Source organism: Ruditapes philippinarum, unplaced genomic scaffold (genome assembly GCF_026571515.1).
Source record: "Ruditapes philippinarum isolate M1 unplaced genomic scaffold, ASM2657151v2 ctg568_1_1_1_1, whole genome shotgun sequence".
In the NCBI taxonomy this organism is placed as follows: domain Eukaryota; kingdom Metazoa; phylum Mollusca; class Bivalvia; order Venerida; family Veneridae; genus Ruditapes; species Ruditapes philippinarum.
Genome location: NW_026859558.1, coordinates 502,729 through 523,650, shown reverse-complemented (window position 1 = coordinate 523,650; position 20,922 = coordinate 502,729). Strand labels below are relative to the sequence as shown.

Genomic DNA, 20,922 nt, shown 5'->3' with positions numbered 1-20,922 from the left:
ATTACCAGACAAAACATCTAGTTGTTCTTCTCATGCAATTCTAAGTTTATAAACCTGTTATATGCTGATTTTCTTAAATGGATTTGTCCAGCTTACATTTTTTGGAACAGTTCATTTATCAATATATAAAGATGAAAATTTGATGTGAAATAAGTCAGCTAATGGTATAGGGCCTGGTCAGCCCATATAGATGTGCACTATATATACACTGGTGTGAAAGGCTCAGAATCTGATTATGTTAAGAGCAAATCTGTTATATTTTGTTATACAGATTTGTTCAAGGACCATTGTAGATCCCTTAACTCTGACCTTTTATTAAAATAACAATAGATTTAACCACATTGACATGTGCTCTTTTGTTAACAAAAATGTTTCGAAATTCTTATTGTATCCTCTAATCTGATAATTAGAATAAGACAGGCCAGGAATCTATGCATTCTTAGAGCAGTCCAATATCAATATTCAGGATAATCACCATGATAGTTGGTGCTTTGACTGACAGGGTGTTTGTGCATGCTGGCTAATGGCTGCTTTAATACTTGTGGAAAACCTTTTTCTTTTGGTTCAAGCATTAAAAGGACCTTCACAGATGTCTTAAATTGGCCTAAAAACATAGTAATTTGATATTTTACACACTTTAAACAGAAAAATGTAAAAACATCCTCAAAATGAAATTGAAAAAAATAGATATGAAATTTTGCAAACATGATATTGGTTGATAGATATACAACCAAATTTCATGGTATAAGAATATTGGTTATAAAAAACTTCTAGTCCTGTCATGAAGAAGTAGAGAAGAAAACAACAACAAAACAAAAAACCATCAGTGGAGTCCTTTAAATGTTTGGATTAAAATAGCTGACAATAACAAAATTAGGTCTGGTTTGAGACAAGATTATTAAATTTATCTTGTTGTGTCCTTCCACTGGTAGATTTGATTATCTTGATGAGTGTATTCATATACCAAAGATGTAATAAAATTATCCCAGTCTACTCTCACAAATACAACAAAATTACTCAGATTTGATAAGAGAATTGTTAATGGTTCATTTAACAAGAATAGTAGAATAACATGCAGTTTTTGTGCCATTATTAAATACTATGTAGATTTGGAATTGCAACTGTCTGATGGTCATTTATGTATTCAAGTTTAATATTTTGAAAAAAGTATTTCAGTGATAATTATTTTTAGAAAGTTTCTTTTTCAAGTTTTCTTTTCCTCTGTATTAAGACTTAATATTATTGATCATTTACTTATTGAGTTATATATTATTGTCAAAATAAATCTTTATGGAAAATCAATTGCTGCTCTTTTCATCTTAATACTGCTGTATTTCTAAATTTAAATGGACATTGCCAGCCTTCAATGTTTGGAACAGTCTATTGTCAGTGTAAGAAATTTAAGAATTAAGTTAGCGGCTGGTCAGGTTGCACTTATAATTGTGCAGGCTTGATGGCTCAATAGTGGTGGTAAAGGTCATTGTTGGCACCATTGTTAGTAGTGGCTAAGGGTTCAAACTTGGTGACATTCGGATGGTTTCGCCTCCATGGTACCTTTCACTAATAAGTCATTAGTATGTAGACCAAGTATGTTAATTAGATCTTATGCTTTTGTTTAGTAAACAACTTTATGTGACATATTCTTTTTTGATGACAGATTAAAAATGGATATGATTTCCATAGAAATGGTGCACAACATGATTTTGAATGTATAATCTTTTTATAGAGAGTTCATCTGATAAAGTCTGCATCAATTTTAAGTAACACAAGTCTTTGCATATCTTTGATATGCCAATTTGCTCATCCTTATGTTGCTGTAGGAAACAACAGCTGGGCATTGTTCAGAAGTCTAAGTGAGCTGTGTCATGACAAAACCAACATAGTGGGTTTGCGGCCAGCATGGATCCAGATCCAGACAGATGCGCAGGCTGGTCTGGATCCATGCTAGTCACAAACGCATTATGTTGGTTTTGTCATGACACAGCTCAAGTGTAATAGAAATAAAATGTTGAGATATTTTGATATTTCAGGTGATATTCCAAAGCCATAAAGTCTAGTCAGCCAGACTTGTAAATGATTTTGTTGGTGAGGAAAATGAATATTTTAGATACACCTCAACTCCCAACAATTCCTGGCTTAAGCTTTTATAAGTATTAAATTATGTACTATGTACGCCATACACATGTATTATTATTCAAATAAAGATATATGAGCAACGTCATGACAAAACCAACATAATGAGTTTGCGACCAGCATAGAGCCAGACCAGCCTGCGCATCCAGGCAGTCTGATCAGGATCCATGCTGTTCGCTTACAAACCCTTTTACAAACAAGTAGAGAAACTGATAGCTAACAACATGGATCCTGATCAGACTGCGCTGATCATCACAGGCTGGTCTGGATCCATGCTGGTCCAAAACGCACTATGCTGGTTTTTTTCATGAAACGGCTCATATATGAATGAAGATACTACTTTTACTGTAATACATTGACTTGCATTCAGCACAGCTGTTTTGCACATAGTTTTGGTTTGCAGCTGACATTACAAGTAGAACAACTTTTATTAATGTCAGTTACTGAGAAAACTAATTAGAAGTAAATGTCATGTCAATGTAATAGTTAGTGTTGTGCTGAAGAGACAGAAATTTACTATTAAGGTGGATTTAAAATTCCATGCAAGGCTTATATAAAAGTTTGCATGGCTCAATGTTGGTGACCATACCTAAGCTGTTGTCATTAGATATAGCATTGCCCCAAATCGATCATTATCAACAGGTAAAGACAATTTTATTATTAGTTTATTAAAATGTCATTACAGGTGAATAAAATGTATATTATGATACTGGCAACAATTTTCTGATAATTTGTTTACCTCTAAAATAAATGCAATACTATCTGAACTAGTTGGGTTGAAATGAGCTGTTTAATAATTAAATTAGTATTTGAATTCCTATTTCATTACTCTTAAACAAGAGAACATTATGAATATGATGTTATACATTAGATGATATAATAGATAAACAGTTTTAAATCACCCTCTAAAATTATTTAAACTTGTGAATTATTCTTTTTAAATAGATTTATAGTTGATGATGGCTTTTTGGTGTGAAAATTTGAGAAAATAGACAAGTGGATGGAGATTAAGATAATTTTATCATTAAAAATTAATTTTACTCTATTATGACAATGTTCACTCTATTGAAAAGGTGTTTAAAACATATTTATTAAAAGTTTTCAAGTTTAATATTTAAAGTGGATTGGTCTGTAATTGGCACATTTTTCAAGTATTGATAAAAACAATAGCAATATATGAGCTGTGTGTGCCTCAGACATGTTTCATATTTATTTCTCAATTTTTTTTTTTTTTTTTTCTCAATTTTTTTTTTTTTTTTTTTTTACAGTTCCAAAAAATACTCATTATGCCATGTTCATGAACTGTCTTTTTATCATTTGCTCTCTTGGCAATGCAAATAATTATAATGTATTAGTATTTTGTAATTGGAAGTCAACATATTTATATGTTTAACAGTTTGCTTATTTAATTGTTTTTAACAATTCAAGGGTTTATACATGTTTTACTTTAATGCAATAATGTTATGAGTTGTTATGCAATTTAAACTTATTCATATTAACAAGAACTTGAACACAATTTTTGTTTGAATAATGGCAAAACAATGAATAGAAGATTTGAAGAATATTTGGCATCAGAAGCTGGTGTGGATGTCACAGATGATAGATTGCATGCAGACAATTTTCTATCTTTTTATGATGGTTTTACAACATCTTGTTTTTACAATTATTGAGAGAAAATAAACCCAATAAATTGATTAATTTTCTAACAAATCTAAAATTATGTATTGATAAATCATATGGTTATGAAAAAATGAAAGAATGAATTTACAAATCCTAATTATATGCATGAAAGAATTTCGGGCATATTATTGTATTACCCCCTCAGGTGTCCATCCGTTGGCAATTTGGTTTCCGGAGCATAACTTCAGTTTCATTTGGCCCTAAATATTCAAACTTCATAGGATGATTGTCCATATTGGGTAGAAGACCCCTACTGATTTTGGGGTCACTATTACCTCAAAACTGAAAACAGTTTCCAGAGCATAAAATTTAGGTTCCATTTGGCCCACAATATTCATTTTTAACTTTATAGGAGGATTGCTATTTGAAAGATGTACTACTTTATTAAATTTATGTAATGTCTTACAAATGCTTTATGATCTTACTGAAAAAAAACACTTTTGGGCATATAATGCTCCGCCTAGCTCAATGCTCTTGTTAAATATGACAATGTTCATCGTCATATGACACCCTATCTTAACGGCACATTATGCCTCAGAGACAAATAATTTTTTTCTTCTTTAAGAATGGACAAAGGTTAGATATAAAAGCAATTAAATGATGGTTTTAAAGCATGTTAAATCACCAGAGAAAGTTGTGCAGAATATTTAGATATTTGTTATGAATGTAGCAAAATAAATGCAAAATAGTAATTTTGAATTCCATAAAAAAATCATTAAAGATTTTCTTATTGCCAAAAAGCAACACAAGTAAAAAAGTGTTAAGATAATTGACCAATGACTAACTTTTTTGGAGCTATAACGGAACAAACACCCCCCAAAAAAAGCTTAAGGGAAATAAAAATAAGTATTTCTGATGAATAATGGGCCTTTAATTACATAGAGAGCTTAACTTCTCTGTACATGTATAATGTAATACTATTTGCCTGATTAGCACTGAATGATAGTTCAAATTAAGTCTGATTAATAATTAATAAATGCCCCTCGTAAAAAATTTCTTCACAAATGCTCCTCAATTCAATTACTTTACAATTGCCCCTGAATGGATTAATACTTTACATTATTGCCCCTTGAATAATACTTCACAAAAATTTTTTAATGCCCCTTGTAAAATATTACTTTACAAATACCCTATGTAGAATAATTCTTTACAAATAATACTTTTAAAAGACTACTTTACAGAATATAAACCCCTCAATTTATAGTTAACAATTGCCTGTCGATTAATACTTTACAAATGCCTTTCGTAAAAGTTGTATCACAAATGTGGTATACATTTTAAATACGAAAATATTTGAAAGTTCAGATATTGAAAAAGGACTTTTAATATTAACTGCTATTTATTCTAGAACATGCAAATGTAATTAATATATGTTGCTGTCTGAACTTATTTAAATATTGCGATCAATACTTTGACCTGAATACAAAATACAAGCATGCTTGAAGATTTTAACATTTTCTATAAATCTATTTTTTTTATTTTAAAGTCTTCAGGATATTTCAACTTTAAGATTTTAAGTATGAAAGGTGTAAATAAACAAGTTTTGATAGTGCAAGTCATGTAAATGACATAAGGGAAAATGCCAATCCAGCTTAGGTGATTTTGATATTTGAACATTTTGTCTTTTATATTGAATTCTCATGTATGACACTTTTTCAGCCTCCAAATGTTGAAGAATACATTAAGAATATAAAAATGTCCCACTTTTGACTTATTATGTATCCTTTTTCCTCAATTTGGAATATATAATGTGTATTATAGATGTGAACACCATTGGTCATATAATTGTAGACTGTAGACATTATCGTTTATTTAAAGTGTGACCAGACATATTAAATGTATACTTGGTGTTGGCCTATGAAATATTTGAAATCATACAGAATTTATTGTGTGGATTGCCAACCCTTTAGGCATATATAAGTAATTGGACCATAAACCCTTTAGGCATATATAAGTGTGGACCATAAACCCTTTAGGCATATATAAGTGTGGACCCTAAACCACTTTATAGGCACATATTAGTGTGGACCATGAACCCCTTTAGGCATATATTAGTGTGGACCATGAACCCCTTTATGCATATATTAGTGTGGACCATGAACCCCTTTATGTCATATATTAGTGTGGACCATGAACCCCTTTATGTCATACATTAGTGTGGACCATGTAAGCCTTTAGGCATATATTAGTGTGGACCATAAACCTCTTTAGGCAAATATTAGTGTGGACCATGAACCCCTTTATGGCATATATTAGTGTGGACCATGAACCCCTTTATGTCATACATTAGTGTGGACCATGTTACCCTTTATGCTTATATTAGTGTGGACCATGAACCCCTTTAGACATATATAAGTGTGAACCATAAACCTCTTTAGGCAAATATTAGTGTGGACCATGACCCCTTTAGACATATATAAGTGTGGACCATAAACCTCTTTAGGCAAATATTAGTGTGGACCATGAACCCTTTATGTCATACATTAGTGTGGACCATGAACCCCTTTATGTCATATATAAGTGTGGACCATGTAACCCTTTATGCATATATTAGTGTGGACCATGAACCCCTTTATGTCATACATTAGTGTGGACTGTGAACCCCTTTATGTCATATATTAGTGTGGACCATGAACCCCTTTAGGCATATATTAGTGTGGACCATGAACCCCTTTATGTCATATATTAGTGTGGACCATGAACCCCTTTATGTCATACATAAGTGTGGACCATGAACCCCTTTATGTCATATATTAGTGTGGACCATGTAACCCTTTATGCATATATTAGTGTGGACCATGAACCCCTTTATGTCATACATTATTGTGGACCATGTAACCCTTTATGCATATATTAGTGTGGACCATGAACCCCTTTTGTCATACATTATTGTGGACCATGAACCCCTTTATGTCATATATTAGTGTGGACCATGAACCCCTTTATGTCATACATAAGTGTGGACCATGAACCCCTTTATGTCATACATTAGTGTGGACCATGTAACCCTTTATGCATATATTAGTGTGGACCATAAACCTCTTTAGGCAAATATTAGTGTGGACCATGAACCCCTTTAGACATATATAAGTGTGGACCATGTAACCCTTTATGCATATATTAGTGTGGACCATGAACCCCTTTATGGCATATATTAGAATGGACCATGAACCCCTTTATGTCATACATTAGTGTGGACCATGTAAGCCTTTAGGCATATATTAGTGTGGACCATAAACCTCTTAAGGCAAATATTAGTGTGGACCATGAACCCCTTTAGACATATATAAGTGTGAACTATGAACCCCTTTAGGCATATGTTCAGTGCTCCTTCAGGCATAATTACAAAGTGCTGACTTCCTTTAGGTAAAATGGAAACCCCTTATTTAGGCAATTTATGTAAACCACTCCAAGCACGTGGTGGAATACCTTTTTAGGTATATTTTATATTAAAGTACATTTGATCAGAACAGTAAATATTTCTTTGGGAAAAAAAGAACATTAAAAAAATGCTCTCCCAACTTAATGAATGAACTCAGACATTTTACATTTAAACCTGAGTACTGTAATATTAATAGGACAGAAAAACCTTACTGTATTCAAGGTTTGTACTTAACGGGTCTGTTTGCTGATTGCCACTTGTTCCCAAACAAACAAGTGATAAATGAATATGATTAAATGTCATTTAAAGTGTGGAGAGATAAGACAATGTCGATTCTGGGAAAGAAAATGGAGATATTGATACAAATCTTAAAACATTATTTATTAGGAAACACTCAGAAATTCTGCTTTATCAGTGCAAATGGAAGGGAAGATGAAGTGCCTAGAAAAAACTCAGAAACTGTTTGTCTATGTCCATTCCCACTGCTGTATATTAACTTTTGTATAGATTTAGAAAGCTGATTATCCGCTTATCAGCAGAAAATACCATTAAAACATGTTATTTGCTTTAACAATCTATTCATACTTGTTTTAACATCAAAGGCACACAAGGAGGAAGTGATAACTTATGATAAAATTATTGTCAATTGTGATTATATCATGAAATTGTACAAATTCTTGCAACCACTTAATGTAACTGGTATTATATATATGATACAAGAAGTTGTTCTGCAGTTAGTTGTACTCAGTTTGGATTGTTGACAATTCAACAAGACATTTTTAATTGGATCTACAACAAACTATGTCTGACAAGCTTGAATACTGAGGTCATAGCTGACAGGGCATTAAATACATCTTTGTGCTTCTGTAGATATTAGTGGATGAAAAAATAACACAGGCATATTAACCCTATATTGCATTTAAATATCATGTCATTAAAAAAAATTGGGTGAGGGGTTACATGTAGCACCAACAAGGTATAGGTCAAATGATTACTTTCCAGCTAATAATTGGTTGTAACAAATAAGGTGCCCCGCCATGCATTATTTCAGACACAAGCCCAAACGCGTGTAAAACCACCAACATTCCATAAGCAGAGTAGTTGGATAGAAAAGAATATTCAACATATTGACTTTTCATATTGCCAGTTAGAAGTTCAGCATGTAATGACCAGTAAAATGTGTCAATGTGGCAGTTTAATCCAAACATTAACAAACAAACAAAATCAAACTTACATGTTCTAGAACTGTTACAATGAAGTTTGATATATACTCATCTGTTATAACAATTTACTAGATTTATTTAATCCTTAGCTTGCTTACAGCAGCTGAATATATGAGCAGCGTCACGACAAAACCAACATAATGGGTTTGCGACCAGCATGGATCAAGACCAGCCTGCCCGTCCATGCAGTCTGATCAGGATCCACGCTGTTCGCTATCAGTTTCTCATACTTGTTATAGGGTTTGTAAGCAAACAGCATGGATCCTGATCAGACTGCGCAAATGCGCAGACTGGTCTGGATCCATGCTGGTCGCAAACCCATTATGTTCAGGTTTTGTCGTGATGTAGCTCATATATCATTCATTGGAAGGCGACTTCTTTGCCTTAGTCGCCCCCTAGCTCAAACCTTTAAAGACATCATTTTCATGAATCCTGCTGCCTTGCATTTCTCTTAAAACTTATTATACCCCCGCACAACAAAGTTGTAAGGGGGGTATACTGGAATCAGCTTGTCCGTCCGGCTGTCCGGCCGTCCGTCGGTTTTTTTCTTGTCCGCCAAATAACTTAAGATTCCTTTGACCCTTAGTCTTCATATTTGGCATGGAGGTTAATCATGATAAATAGATGACCCCTATTGATTTTGAGGTCACCAGGTCAAAGGTCAAGGTCACAGGGGCCTTGACTTCAAAAACCTTGTCCGCCCAATAACTTAAGATTCCTTTGACCCACAGTCTTCATATTTGGCATGGAGGTTAGTCATGATTAGTAGATGACCCCTATTGATTTTGAGGTCACCAGGTCAAAGGTCAAGGTCACAGGGGCCTTGACTTCAAAAAGCTTGTCCGCCCTATAACTTAAGATTCCTTTGACCCACAGTCTTCATATTTGGCATGGAGGCTAGTCATGATAAGTAGATGACCCCTATTGACTTTGAGGTCAAAGGTCAAGGTCACAGGGGCCTTGACTTCAAAAAGCTTGTCCGCCCTATAACTTAAGATTCCTTTGACCCACAGTCTTCATATTTGGCATGGAGGCTAGTCATGATAAATAGATGACCCCTATTGACTTTGAGGTCACCAGGTCAAAGGTCAAGGTCACAGGGGCCTTTACTTCAAAAAGCTTGTCTGCCCAATAACTTAAGATTCCTTTGACCCACAGTCTTCATATTTGGCATGGAGGTTAGTCATGATTAGTAGATGACCCCTATTGATTTTGAGGTCACCAGGTCAAAGGTCAAGGTCACAGGGGCCTTGACTTCAAAAAGCTTGTCCGCCCTATAACTTAAGATTCCTTTGACCCACAGTCTTCATATTTGGCATGGAGGCTAGTCATGATAAGTAGATGACCCCTATTGACTTTGAGGTCAAAGGTCAAGGTCACAGGGGCCTTGACTTCAAAAAGCTTGTCCGCCCTATAACTTAAGATTCCTTTGACCCACAGTCTTCATATTTGGCATGGAGGCTAGTCATGATAAATAGATGACCCCTATTGACTTTGAGGTCACCAGGTCAAAGGTCAAGGTCACAGGGGCCTTTACTTCAAAAAGCTTGTCCGCCCAATAACTTAAGATTCCTTTGACCCACAGTCTTCATATTTGGCATGGAGGTTAGTCATGATTAGTAGATGACCCCTATTGACTTTGAGGTCACCAGGTCAAAGGTCAAGGTCACAGGGACCTTGACTTCAAAAAGCTTGTCCGCCCTATAACTTGAGATTCCTTCGACCCACACTCTTCTATATTTGGAATGGAGGTTAGTCATGATTAGTAGATGACCCCTATTGATTTTGAGGTCACCAGGTCAAAGGTCAAGGTCACAGGGACTTTGACTTCAAAAAGTTTGTCTGCCCAATAACTTAAGATTCCTTTGACCCACAGTCTTCATATTTGGCATGGATGTTGATCATGTTTAGTAGATGACCCCTTTTGATTTTCAGGTCACTGGATCAAAGGTCAAGATCATAGGGACTTTGACTTCAAAAAGTTTGTCCACCCATTAACTTACGATTCTTTTGACCTACAGTCTTCATATTTTAGCATGGATGTTGATCATGACTATAAGGTGACCCCTATTTATTTTGAGGTCACTGGGTCAAAGGTCAAGGTCACAGGGACCTTGACAAAAAAAAAGCTTTTCTTCTCAATTGCTAAAGAATGTCCTGTCCGCAATGTATTGATTTTGACATTTTCACATTTGAAGCATGTAGAATACATAACTTAGCAATGCACTGGCTTAGTAACCTCAGATTTGGCAGGGAGGTTGTTCTTGAGCTCTAAATGGCCACTGTTGATTCTGACAAAGTGGTATGCGGGGGTATTCACGCCATGATAGTGGCAGTTCTAGTTATGTTGCTGGCTAATAATTATGCATCACTATAAAATGACAACTCAAGTAAGATTATATATAATGTTGGAATGCCCAATTTGTTTTTGGGGAACACTTTGGGAGAAAAAGAAAGAGGAAAATTAAACACAAATGGTTATTATATTTATATCAAGTAACACAAAATGCATTATTAGAAGATTGCCAGATTCTTCATAGATATTTAATGATCGTAGATTAAAATACCTGTAATGAATTCGGCAGAATTTCTTATAATTATATGGGAATTTAAATGGAAAAAAGCAGTCATTTATTAGTTACTTTGAGGAAATCAGGAAATGAGTTTTGAGATTGTAATAAAGATGATCTTTTGTTTTTGAATTTCTTTGAACAAGATTGTTTTTCAGATCCTTGCATAATGGCAGAGCTTGCAGGCACATTCTATGAGTACAAAGTAATATAAATATTTGCACACCTTTCTATTCTTCACATTAATTGTTATGCATGCATATCATTTGAAAAAACAAACAAATAATTTTTCATTCCAAAGTGTAAACATCTTTTATACAAACCATTAAAACTAATGCTCATCATCATGATTTTTACCCATTACTCTTTCAGATTCAGTACCCATTACTCTTTCAGAATCAGTACCTCTTAAACCCTGTACACATTGAAACATTGTATTCTAAGTAACTTTGATACTTTGATAACAATTTGCAAGATCGGAAAAGCCATATTGTTATGTATTCTTGTTTGCACTCTTTAATGTATTTACATAATTATGTTTGGTCTTTTTACCCATGCCACTTGACTGAACCATATGGGTGAGATCGCACTTAATTTATAAATGAAATTCAGGGTTTCTAGGTTAATTTTTTCTACAATTATATAAATGTATGAGTTTGTATGTGTAGAATTACTCACATATCACAGTATCCTATAAGGAGAAAGTGAAGTGGTTTGAGGATAAGATCAGGTAACTCCCACACTAAGATAAGACCTTTGCTTTGGCCCTGGTGGCTGATATTTGCTGGACAGTTATTTATGTATTACTGGGCACCAAGTGGTGGGATTGCTCAGTGTAAAGTATTTAATGTTTTGAGGTGAAGAAAAATTGAAATGACATCATGGGGTGGATTTCTGCTAAGTATATGTAATGTAGTGTTTTAAAGGTAAAATCGCAATGGAGTTTGAATTGTACCATGTACACTATTGCATGATGTTTGGTGTAAAAAATTGTGAAACAGCATATATTTTGATTGTCCAAAAAAAACAAGTAAAAATTCAAAAACAGACAAAGTTACAGCTTGTTGCATCTTCAATCTTTTTCACAGATCATACAAACACATGAAAAAAAAGATGTACAATAGCCAGAATCTTTTTCCATACAAACACATTAAAAAGATATACAAAAGCACCAATTTGTTTCCAATCAAGTTCTCAATATGCAGACATTGCATGCAGACAGATGGTTTGTGAATGAAACCATTGTTTACTACATGACTGTATATATAAGAGATCATAGTTACCTTATGTGTTTGTACTGCTTTTAAAGTACTATAAAAAATTCTCAATGAAAATATTTCAGATACAATTGCTTATAATAATGAATATTGGGAAATCTTCTAATGTTTGGCTGATTCTTGAGTTTGGCAGAAAAGTAAAGATCAAGACCTGATTCTGAGTGTTATGTAACATTATTATTATTTTTTTATGATTTTGAGTGCGCCTGTCATTCTGGTACATGCCAATTCTAGGGGTTTAAATACCTGTTAGATCATTTTTATAAATATCTACCCCTCTTTAAAGTATCAACTTTTCAAAATGCTATTTACTATACATATATCAATTTAACTTCTGACTGGCAATATTAAATGGGCATTTAAATTTCCCTAATGGAATTCTATAACAGGTTACAATATGATATTTGTAAAGTTATTTAGAGATATTATAATTTAGTTGTAGTTCCTATTATTTCAGTTCCGCCTATAAAAATTGCCTATAAAATTATACATAGATCATAAAACAGTGAGGGAAATTCATTAAAGAAGAAACAGAGGCTATCAAAAACTAATACCAGTTCAGAGTGGTTTACATTATTATATAAGATTGATTAGTTTTGGTTTTCTGACATTTATTGAAGCTTCTAAGAGTTCATGGTTAATATTTTTATTGCGTAATAACTCACAGGTAAAAATGCCACTCAGATAATGTTATAGTAAATTCTTTGATAATCAAAGTACTGAAAGCACTTGTAATTTCAGACATAGATTTTATGTGTGGAGGGAAATATCTATCATTTCGTTACCAAAATACTGACAGCACTTGTAGAATTCAGCTCTAATGACATTATAGATTTCACATATGGAGCGTAATATCTATTGTTTGTTGTAAAAGTTCTGAAAGCACTTGTAAAATTCAGCTCTGAATTGAGACATAGATATTTGTGCCCTTATATCCATTGATCAAGTCAATAGATTTATTATCAATATTTAATAGTTATTTTATTCATGAAAAAAAAAAACTCATTTTCTTTTAATTCTAAATTTGAATATTGAATGCATTTATAGTAGCAATATTTAGAAATTACATTTTCATCTAATTTTAGATGTCTAGTTAAACAGTGATATTAAAGCCATTTTGTGTTAAATTGTTTTTTTTTTTTTAATAAATTTTTGATTTTAATAAGTATATGAGTTTTTAGATTCATTCAGACTTAGTATAATAATTTTCATGAAAGTCAAGTTCACAGATTCATTTAGAACTATGATTTCAATTAACAAATAAAAAAGTTTCATTCAGAACTATAAGTTTCATGTAAGTGGATAATAAATCATTTATTTAGAACAGCAATCAAGCAAATAATAGTTTTTATTTTAATCAATTTATTTGCATTCCCCTATTTTCAACATATGTGCCAGGAACATTAAATTGCATTATTCTCAAATAATGTCTATTCAAGAAATAGAAAAGATTTCCTATGAAATACCTTCTATGTTATTTAGCGTAAAATTAGTTGTTGTAAAAGATAATTAAAATCACTTATCTCTTGATATTACTTTGGAGAGAAAATTGAGCGGCGTCATGACAAAACCAACATAGTGGGTTTGCAACCAGCATGGATCCAGACCAGCCTGTGCATCAGCACAGTCTGGTCAGGATCCATGCTGTTCGCTATCAGTTTCTCTACTTGTATAGGGTTTGTAAGCGAACAGCATGGATCCTGATCAGACAGCGCTGATGCTCAGGCTGGTCTGGATCCATGCTGGTTGCAAACCTTCTATGTTGGTTTTGTCGTGACGTGGCTCAATTTAAATTCTCTTACTGAGATTCATGTCATTTGCTTTTAGTGAGAATAATTAATAGGAGACTTCATTTTGTGGGTTTTTTCATTAGACATTGAAAGATATCAGTGAGATATAAATAATCTCACACAGTTTCAAGTGAGATATATGAAATTTGAACAAAAATCATCAGATACTTGATTTTTATTTCATGATATATCACTGAAGTTTTATTTTGAGCTTAAACTAAACCAGATTTCAAATGTTTTTTTCAAAAGTTCCATCCCCAGTTTTTGTGAAAAGCTGGTAAGTGAAAATTCAAGTTTGCATTTTAGTAGTGTTGATGTTGTTAGTTTTCAATCGGGATCATGGCAGTAAGCCACATTGAATTAACCAGAGCACAGTTCAGCTTAAAGGAACTCCACTGAGATTTTTTTTGACATGACGGGACTGGAAATATTTGTTCAAAAATAATGTTCCATTTCATGCAAGTCTAGACCAATAACATGTCTGCCAAATTTCAGATCATTTGCTCACTTCTTTTTTTTCCAGAATATTTATTAAAATTGTGAGAAATGACCTAAAATTGAAAAGCATTGCAACACTTTTCACTAAAATCAGGCTAAGAATAGCACAAAAATTTGATTTCATTTTATTTCTAAGTATGTTTCTTAATAACCTTTTGATAATCTTTCTGTTTCAAGTGCCCCAGCTGATCTATTAAAGAAATTCAAACTTTATGTTTTTAGGCTTTTAGAATTCAGTGGAGTTCCTTTCATCAATGGGATGATCTCTTTTAGTAGCTTACAGTAGCTTGACTGTTTAGCTCTCAAGTTTACAAATATCAATTGCTGCTCCCTGAAATTTAGATTTAGGGGAGTATCAAGTATTAAGGGAGTGACAATAAGGAGGTGGGTGTGATATTGAGGAGAAATATAATAAATTTGCATAAACAAAATTAATAAATACATAAATATGTGGTTCCTATCTTTTTGATTGAGATGCCACCTTTGAAAGTATATTGTTCCACTTAGGGTTATAGAGAACTCTTTTAAGTACTTTAATGCTTTTTAAGCTATATAGTCCCTCATTATTTGCTAGTATATCTAAGATATTGGAATTCATCAATGAGATATATTCTGATATAACCCACTGCATGATTACAACATTACGGTGGAATCTTATATAAAAAATAAATCAATATCAAATGAAACTTAATTTTTCATAAAAAAATTTCAAAAATTAATTGTAAAAAAAAAAAGATAATTTTATGAATATTTTATGTTGTTTATGTTGTACTAGACTGTGATAATGTTATAGAAGTTAAACTCAAAGCTAATAAATTGAATGTAACATGTGCAATACTTTTTTTAAAGTGAACAAACATTTCATTACAAATAGTAATACTGTAAGTCATTAATAAATTGTGACAGTTGCCAATTTTTCTGTCTTTGCCTGGAGCCAAACCAACTTTATATTGTGGTGTTGTCTGTGCAGTCTGATTTGCAGCAATTGTTTACTAGTATTTTTACTGAGAATAAAGCAAATCCAGACATACATTGACCATTATACAATCGTCTAGCTGCTAAATTTAAGCATCCTTACCCCAACCACACCAACTTTTTGAAATGGGCTTGTCCATCTTTCAAACTGGACAAAACCATTCATCATTTTGAGGGAAAATTATCAAAAATAGGTAATGAAAAGTGAACATCCTAGACCATGATCAGACGTCACACTGATGTGCTGGCTAATCTTGGTCTGTTCTGGTTGCATGAGTAAAATCACAACCAGCAGACAAAGGGTGGAAAAAGATATTCCCTTAAATTCATAATGGACTATTCTAAATTTACAGCAAGGCATATTTAAGTCCATCATACAAAGTATGGAGGATAATGGACTATTCTAAATTTACAGCAAGGCATATTTAAGTCCATCATACAAAGTATGGAGGATAATGGACTATTCTAAATTTACAGCAAGGCATTAGTCCATCATACAAAGTATGGAGGATATTGGACTATTCTAAATTTACAGCAAGGCATTAGTCCATTATACAAAGTGTGGAGGAAAGAGGCTTAATTAAATGTTCACTTTGGACTCATCATGTCTGTTACCATTTGATACATGATTTTTCATGATCATCCCATACAGGAATTAACTCATTTAGATTCATGGTCACAGATTTCCCGCTATTTATTATTTCCTCCTCATTCATCATCCTTGAGTATTGTATTCATTGCAATGCGAAATGAATATACATTTACAAACTCTGAAAGCAACAACCTCCGGAATGCTCCGCATCACAAAGTAGTTCCTTAGTCCTGCTTTTATACTTTCTAGGGACCAGACTGAAGTTTTCTTTGACATGACAGGATACAATTGCATGTAATTGTCCATTTTAAATATCCCATTAACTGTTGATGTATGAAAGAATTTTTAAGGACCTCAGTGCAGCAAGATACAATGTTGCGAAACCTTCAAGTTGGTTTTCAAAGTAATATTCTAACGCTTTGATAATTTTAAAGTTTTAATCGCCCCCTGCTCCCTTTTTGGGGGACGGTGTGGGGGATTGAGATAAACCACAGATTTCTAAGAGAAAATATTTCTAAGAATTAGAAATAATTTGTGGGATTTAAGTGGAATGGTTTAAAAGAGCTAGCCAATTTGTCTGCTTGTTTTTGGGGTCAGAACTGCTTTAAAAAAATGCAAAATAATATTGGAGTTAGAAATTTATCAGAATTGGAATAAATATTGGCCATCTGAGAAACTATGGATTTTCCGGAAAAAAAATTCTTATTTTATGAATATTGCTTAATATGCTAGTTTGATATATTCATGTTACAGACTGAGAAAAATTATCAGAACAAAATATTTGAAAGAGTATTCAAATATTTTTGTAGTAATGAAATGTATGCAGAATGTTTTAAAATCTCTGAGCAGCTGTTTTTCCCAATTCTTGATTTGTGATAATTACTAATCTTATCTCGATTTGCAAAATTTACTTATAACCTTGATTTGTGATATTTAATAATAACCTCGATTTGTAATATTTACTTATAACCACGATTTGTGATATTTACTTATAACTTTACATATAACCTCTATTTGTGATATTTACTTATAACCTCTATTTGTGGTATTTACTTATAACTTCTATTTGTGATATTAGTATTTATAACCTCAATTTGTGATATTTATTAATTCTTATCTTGATTACTTTCCTATCCGTCGATTGGCATTTATTTTATTTGATTAGGATACACAAAAATAATTCTAATATTTGTAAGATCTGTATTTTTTTGTGTTACATTTGTGTATGAAGATTTGATATATATTATTAATAATTTTTGTTTAATTATTGATAAACAATTTTAAATACAAAATCAATAACATTTATTGCCCACATTCATGGTGTTTTTGTCTTGTTTTATTACTGCTGACTTGAATAATATTTTGTTTCTGAAACAAAACAGTGAAAAAAAAATGTGATCCTGTATTTGAAAATGACAGGAATTTCATTTGTTTCTGTCAAGTTTGAAGTATAATCTTAAAATCCTGTCTCTTCAGAGAAAAATTCAGACATCACCCTAGCACCCTTGAGGCCTTCTTTACAACTTTCAAGTTTATTGAAATATAATGAAATGATTGTAATCTGCTGGATGCCACAATGTAACTGTGTTACTTAAAGATTTTAAAGAGACTCCACTGAGGTTTTTTTTTTAATGGCAGGATTAGAAATATTTTTCCGAGACTTTTTATACCATTTGATTTAAATCTTTATCAACAAATTGTGTGCAAAATTGCAAAATTTCAGTTGATTGGCTCGCTTTATTTTTTCCCAAAATCATTTTAAATCATTTTTTGTGTGCAAAATGACATAAAATGGAAAACGTTTAAAATGTGGCTAAGAATCATGCTCAAAATCAATTTTCAAGTTAATGTATATTTATTTCTTGTTTTATTTTTCATATTTTTTTCTGTTTTAACTGCCCCTGTTTATCTATAAAAGATTTTCAAATATTCATGTAATTAGGCTGTTGTACCACAGTGGAGCTTTAAGGAATTGCAGAAAAACTTGCTTTTATGCTTTGTAATTTCCTCTAATAATGTTGAATAATTTGATGCTATCTCAGAAATGAAAATGAGATTATCTTTCTACAGAAAGATCATCTTTTAGGAAAAGATTCTTATTTCTGATATAAGTATGTAATTAAAAGTTCAAAGGATATAGCGTTAAATTAGTATTCTTAATGTTTTGGCTTTTGAGCGATCTGAGATGAGGCAAATTTTTTATGTATCCTAAAATTTCCTTTATAAGAGGTGAAATATGTTAACTTGCAGTTAGAAAAAGTGAGTATAAAGTTCACAATTTGAACTCTCAGTCCAGACTGTATGTGGTTGTAGTATGAGTCTGACAAAACGTATCAATAAAAATACGCTGTTGAAAAATAATTTATTGTTTTTTCATTAACTTTTTTTTTAAGTTGACAGGGTTTTATTTTTGTTTGTTTTGTTTTATAACAAAATACTGAAATATCTTATTTCGGAAAAGTAATGCAATTGTCTTTTATAATAGAGGGTATAGTATCATGGATGATCGTTAATCATATTATGATGAATGTATTTTAACTCACCTTTAAAACTATTTCCAAAATAGTCCGGTAATTATTCGTGAAGAAATCAGTCACAGAAATCAGTCTTCAATTTTCTCCAAAGAACTCTGGAAAATTTTAACGTAATTTATGTCGTTAAAACAACATTTTCAGTAACTCCATCAGATGTGAAAATACACAACAACTTTTCAATTAAATTCACATTGCTTTGAATCTGTAAAACGTCTTTGAAATTGCTAATGACAATTATTTCCTGTTTTGTTCTTTCATGCGGACAGGTAAAAAACAACAACTTTCAATCTAGTCTTTTCCGATGTTTTCTTTTCACTTACTTTGTTTGAACTGTTTAATCATGCTCTTTAATTGGCATTTTCAAAAGTTTAATTGTTTTCAAATTTCTCAGGAAATTGATAATAAACAAAGTTGCAAGAATAAAACAAAAATATTGGTATACACTGCTTAAGATGTTGTTTTTTTAATCCAATGGCTGTTTATTTAAAAATAGAAAAATGAACAATATTAAAATTGTTGTTTTTTTTTTAATATAAATTGAAGAAAGAAAAAATACTTTTCTCAAATTTACTGTTTCAACATATTTCCATCACAGTAACTAAGTATGAAATGTAATAGATTTTCCTATTTCCCATGTTAAATGTTTTTCGGTAATGAAATCATGTCCAGTTAAAGCCGCCTATTCCCGATGGGTAACGCTCGGACAATAGCTAACATAGAATACACTGATCTATGAGCAAATAAGGAAGCGACGAAATAATTACAATCAGGTGACAAGAGATTTTCTAATACCCTATAGATACACGATCAGTCTGTCGGAATAAATTCCCCGTTAGTTATTTCAACCACTACAGTCAGCTGTGAGCAGTTCTCCAATACTAAACTCGCATTACGCAATATTGTTGTATAGCTCTGTGGAATAACATTCAGCTAGTTATTACAAAGTTTTGTAGGCTACTCATACTTCATACAGCCCAACAAGATGTTTAATATCTGAAATGTGCAGATGTTTTATTTATTATATATTTCTTATGTATCTTTTTGTACATGTTTTTTTTTGTGTTGTTTTTTGTTTTGTATTTTTGTTGTTTTGTTTTTTGCTGCTTTATTTATGATATCTGTATATTTTTGATGTATCTTTTTATATTTTCTTTTGTGTTTTTTTTTTTCTCTGTTTCCATTTTCTTTATTCATTTTAATACATTACTTGTACATCATGTATATGTTTTGTTTGTATAATTATGTATTGGATTTTATCATTTTCTTTCTTTTCATTTTCTTTCTTTGTTAAATTTCTCTGTTATTTGCATATTTTTCTTTCTTTTTAAACAGTTTTGTACTCCTAATTTAAATGTATTGATTTTTGGTAATTAATGATACACACTCAAGATTTTTTCTAATCCAGCCCCTATAAACAAAACCCCTCAATTCCCTAAACCCCCTTCCACCCCCACAATACGAGTAGCAATTAAAAGATGGCATAAATTAATCTACAAACAGTGTTCTACTTAATATAAATCATTAATATTTAACTGTATAAGTTATACCAGTGGAGTGGCAGCTGTGGGGATGGGGATGGCAGTGAATATTTAATTGATTAAGAAACAAATTAATATTAATTATATATTTCATCAATCATTAATGTTAGATACTTTTAATCACAGCAATTTTGTAGTTGAATTTTAATTAAATTTTTAAAGTTAATGATAGAGCTATGAGAATTTGTGTAACATCATCTCTTCAAATGTAGGTTGTTTTTTACAACATGCAGTGTGGTTATTTAAATATACTTATGCTTATACTGTGATAATTAGCATTTCATAAAGAGGAATCAATTTATTACTTTGGATGAGATTTTAATCAGCGGGAATCATTTGATTTTTTGGTGATTTTATTAAATGCTTATTATACATATTATGGAATAAGTAGGTTTTTTGTATGCCCTGGTTTTTTTTTTTTGTCCATCCCAATATTTTATCTCCTATTTTATCACTTTTTGCATTATTTTCCTTTGCGTGAAGACTTAGGATATATCCTGTATATTAGATGGAAAATCCCATATGATTTTATTGTGGTGAAGACATATGTTCATACTTTTTGTCCTTTGATGTAGGGAATTATAAAAAATAGAATAAGACTCTTCATTCAAGGACGGGATCATTTGATTAGATTATAACGAAGCCTGGAAAACAATATTGAATTTTTGGTTAACATTAGACTTTTTTTCTTGAATTAACACACTTATAAATTGTAAGCTTTGTATCTTAG

At 31.9% G+C, this 20,922-nt stretch overlaps 2 protein-coding genes across 2 annotated transcripts in view; one reads left to right on the top strand and one right to left on the bottom strand.

The window, feature by feature from the left end:
• LOC132756965 (uncharacterized) overlaps nt 1–19,110 on the bottom strand; it is a 91,700-nt gene extending 72,590 nt beyond the window's left edge. Inside the window, exon 1 of the mRNA XM_060748109.1 lies at nt 18,664–19,110. The gene's annotated coding sequence lies outside the window, so the exon portion shown is untranslated. The remainder of the gene's footprint in view (nt 1–18,663) is intronic.
• LOC132756962 (ATP-dependent DNA helicase Q4-like) overlaps nt 1–20,922 on the top strand; it is a 246,443-nt gene that overhangs the window by 198,808 nt on the left and 26,713 nt on the right. The window lies entirely within an intron of this gene.